This window comes from Echinops telfairi, unplaced genomic scaffold, assembly GCF_000313985.2.
Source record: "Echinops telfairi isolate 266 unplaced genomic scaffold, ASM31398v2 ScPeMD7_20;HRSCAF=75, whole genome shotgun sequence".
Taxonomy (NCBI): Eukaryota; Metazoa; Chordata; class Mammalia; order Afrosoricida; family Tenrecidae; genus Echinops; species Echinops telfairi.
Genome location: NW_022103917.1, coordinates 14,256,102 through 14,263,162, shown reverse-complemented (window position 1 = coordinate 14,263,162; position 7,061 = coordinate 14,256,102).

Sequence of the window (7,061 nt, the reverse complement as noted above, 5' to 3'; positions counted from 1 at the left end):
ACCAAGGTCAACACAACCGCGAGTAACTACTGAAGCCAGAATGAAGGCTGAACATGGTATTGGGACAGGAGGAAGCTGCAAAGAAATAGAGGAAAATATTCTGATTTTATACTCCAGTTTCTCAGAACACCATGCTATAAGACTAGAAATTAATGATAGAAAGAACTAGAGCAAAAATTCAATAATAGAAACTGAGGAAAACCCTACTTTAAAAAATGACTGGGTAATAAATGAAATAAAGGATGATATTGGAAGTTTCCTTGAAACAAATGAGAATGAAAATACAGCACACCAAAACAGTTCAGACACCAAAAAAGCCATTATCAGTGGGCAATTTACAGCAATCAACACATACATGAAAAAAAGAAGACAAAACTAAAATCAACACCTAAACCTAGCATCTTCAACAAATAGGAAAACAAAAAGCAACAAAATGAACCTTAAGCCAGTAGGAGAAAAGAAATGATAAAGATGAGATCAGAAATAAATGACTTGGAAAAGAGAAAAAGAATGGAAAAAATCAATAAGACAAGAAGTTGAGTCTTTGAAAGAATGAATAAAATCAACAAACCACTGCCTGAGCCCACTGATGCAGTCACTGGGACAATTCATCTCATTGCAGGCCCTTCCACTTTACGAAAACATGATGTCCTTCTCCAGGGACTGATGGCTCCTGACAACATGCGTAAACTATGTAAGACAAAGGCTTGCCATCCTTGCCTCTAAGGGGCACTCTGGCCTTACTTCTTCTAATACAGATTGGTTTGTCCTTTTAGCAGTCCATGGTATTTTCATTATTTGTCTCCAGCACAATTCAAATGGATCGATTATCCTTTGGGCTGCCTTATTCAAGGTCCAACTTTCACATGTATATGGAAAAAAACATGGCTTGAGTCAGACACACCTTAGTCCTCAAAGTAACTTCTTTGCTCTTTAATACTTATGCAGCAGATTTAACTAATGCAATGTGTATTTAGATCTCCCCACTGTTGCGTCCATAGGCATTGATTGTGGATCCAAGCAAGACAATATCTTTGACAACTTTAATCCTTTCTCCGGTTTTCATGATGTTACCTATTAATTCAGTTGTGAAGATTTTGTGCTTGCCATTGAGTTTTAAGCCACTCTGAAGGCTACAATCCTTGATTTTCAGGATTAAATGCTTCAATTCCTCCTCACTTTCGGCAAGCAACGTGTGTCGTCTGTATATTGCAGGTTTTTAATAAGCCTTCTTCCAATCCTGATGCCACATTTTTCTTCATATGATCCTGCTTCCTGATTTTAAGCCATGGAGCATTCTCTTGTTCTGTTCTCACAACTGCCTCTTGATCCATGAACAAGTTTTTCATGAGCACAAAGAAGTGTTCTGGAATTCTCAATTTTCTCAAGCTTATCCACGGTTTATTGTAGTCCACACAGTTGAATGTCTTTGCAATTGAGTGATGTTAGTCAAATACAAAAGGGCAGATATTGTATGAGGTAACTACTATAAGGTTAAATACCAAGAAAATGAAGCAACAGACGAGGGTTGACAGGTATTGACTTGGGTGAAAGGGAGGATAGAGAACCATAAGATGGAGAATAGAAATCAGGAGGGGAGCAGTGGGAGAGACTATGGGAGGAAGGCTGATGAGTTCTTTGAACTGCTGAATGCAGAGTTCATGGTCTGAAATGTAAACCACCCCCCACCCCACTTAATTAAAATAAAAATTAATTTATTTCTCCTTTTACTGTTTCTGAAAATTTATCTATCTTGGCTTTCATGTACCGAATGATATAAATACAGAGCCTCAGAGGTGGAGAAGCCACCTGGAGACCCCGGCAAGTGCTGAGATGCTTATAATGCCACTGGATCCACAAGACTTCCCACCCACTGGCCTGTGATCTTCCTGCATTTGGTCTCATTGCATGTGGTATCAGACATATGGGCTAATATTGGACTTATGGACTTGATCTGGCCTGGGTTGGGATGCTTTTTTAATGTACAATTGCTCTTCATATAAAACTTGTTCTTATACACGTGTGTCTATGAATTGGTTTCTCTAGTCAACCCATACTGACACATCATTCCCTGGAGTGGGGAACTAGTGAAACAAATTCATAAAAATGAAGAGTTTGACCTCTGCCTCATGGTAGTGCTTCTTCTTTGGCTAGCCAGAGGTCAGATATGTCCATGCAGTTTACTGGGCTGTTTTCTGGAGAAAACATGGGAAGTTAAAGTTTTCATTATTTTGTTTGTTTTTTGTCTTTGGTTATTCCTGTTTGAAATGGAGAAATGAATGTTGTTAATGTATATTTTGAGCTCAGGGGTAGAAATTGCCCCTTGATTTTCTCTGAAACCATACTGCTTAGGGAAAATGACTGACAAAAGGTCAAAATGGCTGCAAGAAAGTCTGGCTCTGGCTTGATGCTTTCAGAGGCCTAATCCCATATTTTGCATCAATAGAATAGTTTAGATAAGGGTTAAAATAAGCTAAAGGAGGATTGAATTGACTGTCTTTAAAATTGAGATTAGTATCTAATTCTACTTTGTTTATTCTGATTTCGTCTGCTCATTATGATTGATATAAGGATTTATAGAAATGATTATTGGGAAGTATGAAATAGAAAGCTTGTAAACCTACTTGCCTGGAGCCATTAAATTTTTATCTTTAAATGGGTTTAAGACAGCCTGCAAGGAAGATCCTGAAAAGACAAGCCCCACCCAGTGCTTTGGAGTACTCAGGATATTTGCATTATAAGAGACCTGCCTAAGGGCTGTTGACAGATTGAAGAAAAGGGAACTCTTTGGAGTTTTGAAGTTTGAACTAGTGGTTTTTGTCAGAAGCTAGAAAAAATCTGAACCATAAAGAGAACTCCCCTTTAGGACTGAACTCTTAAAGGGAACCTGTGGGCAAGGGGAAATACTTGGTAGGGGACCATCTGCATCCACTTGTTGAGTGGAAGGGGGAGAAATGAAGCAATGATGAGATGAGTTGAGTTGACCATTAGCACCCGTGGACCTGATTTACAGGAACTAGAGAAGTGGGTTGACTGGCATGAGGTTCATTACCTAGCCTAAGAGGACTGGGCTTGTTGAGAATTTGTGATGAGCCCATGGTCTCAAGCAGCGGTTCTCAACCTGTGAGTCTTGATCCCTTTGGGGGTCAAACGTCCCTTTCACAGGGGTTTCCCGATTCGTAACAGTAGCAAAATTACAGTTATGAAGTAGCAACAAAAATAATTTTATGGTTGGAGGTCACCACAACATGAGGAACTGTATTAAAGGGTTGCCGCATTAGGAAGGTTGGGAACCACTGGTCTAAAGGCAAGACGACCAATACCAGAACCCAACGAGATGAAGAGAAGATATTTGTGCCTGTGAACTGGTGCATATTGTTGCAGACTTTATGGACAGCCTGTCCTGATTTGACTTTGCTAATGGACGCGGACTTCTCAAGGTTCCAAATGCGATTAAGATTCTTCACATCAAAGACTATGGTTGTCTCCTCAGAGCACTGGGTTGATGTAAATGGGAAGTATAGAAATTGGATACCCAAAATGAGGTAGATAAAGGCATGAAGTGGTTGGCTTACAAACTTTCATCGGTGGTGGAATGTATTCATAAGATTATAGGATTAAGCTGTAGGTGTTACTTCACTGCAATTGTTAGGCATAGATATTTTTGTTTTGTTCACTTATAGAATGTTATGTTTAAATGAGAGTGGTACATATTGAATTGCACGCATTTTAGTTTTATCCTGTTAGGTACAGATATGATTTTATTATTGTTTGTTTGAAAATTGTATATTGCTAAAGAGTTGAACGAGAGTGTCAAATTGACAAGGGGTAGTCTGTTGTAGTTATGTAATTGTTTGTCAATTTGAGAGGATTAAGAGTGAAGGGGTGGAATCTAGTCTGTTAATCAGGTTATAGCTAACGAGGCCTCTGTGTGGGCATGGCCTTCTGAGGATTCTGGGAACTCAGGTATTCCTCCTTGGAGGCGGGAGACACTCTCTCTCTGCTCACTCCCTGGGAGACATTGTAGCTCATAAGACACATGGAACTACACTTAGTGCCCTGAGCTGGAGGAATCACATGGCAGTGCTGAGATGCTTACAGTGCCACTGGATCCACAAGACTTCCCACCTACTGGCCTGTGATCTTCCTGCATTTGGCATCATTGCATATGTTTTGTGAGTCTGAAGAGGATGTTTTACATTGGTATTGGACATATGGGCTAATATAGGACTTATGGACTTGATCTGGACTGGGAGGTATGTTTTCTTCATGTAAAATTACTCTTTATATAAACCTCTTTCTTATACATATATGCATGTCTCTATGAATTTGCTTCTCTACTCAACCAGAACTAACACAATATGCAAATCTAACATGATCAATACGGTAAAACAAATGAAACAATAATAGTAAGGGAAGGAAATATTAAGGAACTAAAAAATAGTTCGGTGGTTCATCAATGCTACACCACATGCTGGATTTTTCATCCCTTCTGTGCGGCCCTTCTGAGAGGGACTGTCAATGATCTTACAGGTGGGTGTTGGGTCTCTACTACATGTATACCGCTTCACATCAAATTGGTTGCTTGTTTTTGAACTTCTGATACCTCATCCCATCGACACCTCATTATCACACATGCTGGTGTGCTTTTTCCATATGGGTTTTGTTGCTTTCAGCCTAGATAGCCACTTTTTTGACTACAAGACCTTAAGACCCCTTTTGCGTATGTCCATTCGTATATTTAAGATAGTTCAGTACATGAAATCCAAGATAGATGATCCTCAAGAAACAGTAACAGGAGTAATGGTTCTCTGGGGATATGAGAAGAGAGGCAGTGGGGTGGGGTGGAGAATAGGGAGCTGATAGCATTTCTGACTGTATAACACCACTCAATGGGATCAAACAACAGAACTGTATATGAATGGATATATTGGAACATGTAAGATATGGAAAAAAACTAACAAACTATTATATAGAGAAAAAAATAATAAGGGTTCCTGGGGGAAAGAGGGAGGGAGGGGGTAAAGGGGAGCTGATATCAAGGAGTTCAAGAAGAAAGAAAATGTTTTGAAACTGATTGTGGTAGCAATTGTACAATACTGCCTGATGTGGTTAACTATGGATTGTTATGACATCTATAAGAGTTTCCAATAAAATGATTAAAATTTCAAAATCTTAATTTATTAAAAGAATACAGTATAAACTATGCAATCCTATATATTATTGTATATATACAATATTTTTTGTCAATTTGGCTGGGCCACAATTCTTAGTGGTTGGTTGGCAATTAATTGTTGGTAGTCTCCCATGATGAGATCTCTTTAAGGGTGTGCCCTGCTTACAATATAAGGTGATACCGTGAAAAACTTTGCTTGCTTTTTACTTGGTTTGGATCCTGCATCTGACTTTTTGACTTCCAGTTCTTTGGACTTGAGCCAATGTTCAGCCGTATTGTCTGGGATTCATCACCCGTCTTTCATATTACCTGCTGAGCTTGAGCTCATATTTGCCTCCACAGTCAATATTGTCTTCATACAGATCAGCCTCTGTCATCTTCTTGCAGCTCAGTCCTAGCAGTCAGAAGAAACCACCAGGCTAACATCTGACCCACAGACATGGAATTTGCTTCCTTCTACAATTGTGTAAGTAATTTTCTTGACATAGCCTTCTCTGTCTAAACATATATATGCTTTACTGGTTTTGTTCCTCTTGAGAACAGAGCCTAAGATAAGAGCTGATAGTCTAATTAAGGAGACAAGGATCTAAAGTGATAGGTAAGCAGTATGTATAGGAGGTAAGCAATACGCACAATAAAAAATGAGACTGTTAAAAATAAATAAATAAATGAGATTTAATATAATGAATATAATACCAATTAAATAGGAGGTAGGATATGATGAAATGGTTTAAAAAATAGGTTTTGGAGTCTTTAAGCTTTGGTTTTGCTTGAGTTTTTCTATCTACCAGCTGTGTGATCTCAGGGAAATTGCAGACTATTTATTAGCCTCTATTTCTTCACCTGTAAAATGGAAATAATGCTATTTGGTTGCTAAGATCATTAAATGCAACAACACACGTAAAATTCTTGGAACGTATTATTGGTTAAGGTTCTTTTTTCTGCTCTGACATGCTAGGATTCACAAAGATTCAGGTAGGATTAACCAATCAGTGTTAGATAAGTGGTTTGAAAGGCCACATCTGCTCCAGCTGAACAGATATCAGAGCTCCTTAGATGATTTTTATAGTTCAAGGGACTATCTCTTCATTTACCCCTCCAGCCAGTGTCTATGGTATTGATACCATAGACACTACCAGTAACAATTGACCTAAAAACCATCCTGCAGCCATCTAGCTTGTTTTTTATTGAGTATAAGTCTTAATTCCTAGTACAGAAAGTTCCCCCAAAGAAGAATGTTGGACTTCAGGACCATTGGTACTTAGGAAGGAATGTCATAAAGGCTATTAAATTTAAATTTTGCATTAAAGTACAATAGCCTATAATCATGGTTGTATGAGCTACTTTGTGACACTAATGAAAATATTGGATGGCTGTGGTGGTTGGTCAGCTTGAAGAAAGAGAATGCCATCTATCTTTGTAAGTCAGATAACATTTCCATTAACATTGCTGAGTGTCTAATTTTTATTTTGCTTAAATTTTCCTCTTGCTTACCCTTGTAACCAGTCCTCAAAAACATAAATCTGATGCCAGTGCTGGTAATTCCCCAAAGGACAAGAAAACAGAACTGACGTCTGGGATCTCCTGCAAAACTGAAACATTTTTGTTTTTTATTTAACTGAGAGCATTTTAGGACATTTCTGTCTTTACACATAGCTAAAAAGAAAGTGACAAAAGAATGTGACAATACATGTTACGTACAACTGTGCAATGATGTGTTGCAAAATAAATTATCTGGAAGATATCAAAAGTACCCTGTAAATGCATATAAAACTGTACAGCATTTATGGGATACACTTTTTAAAAAACATTTTATTAGGGGCTCATACAACTATTATCGCAATCCATACACACATCAATTGTGTAAAGCGCATTTGTACATCAT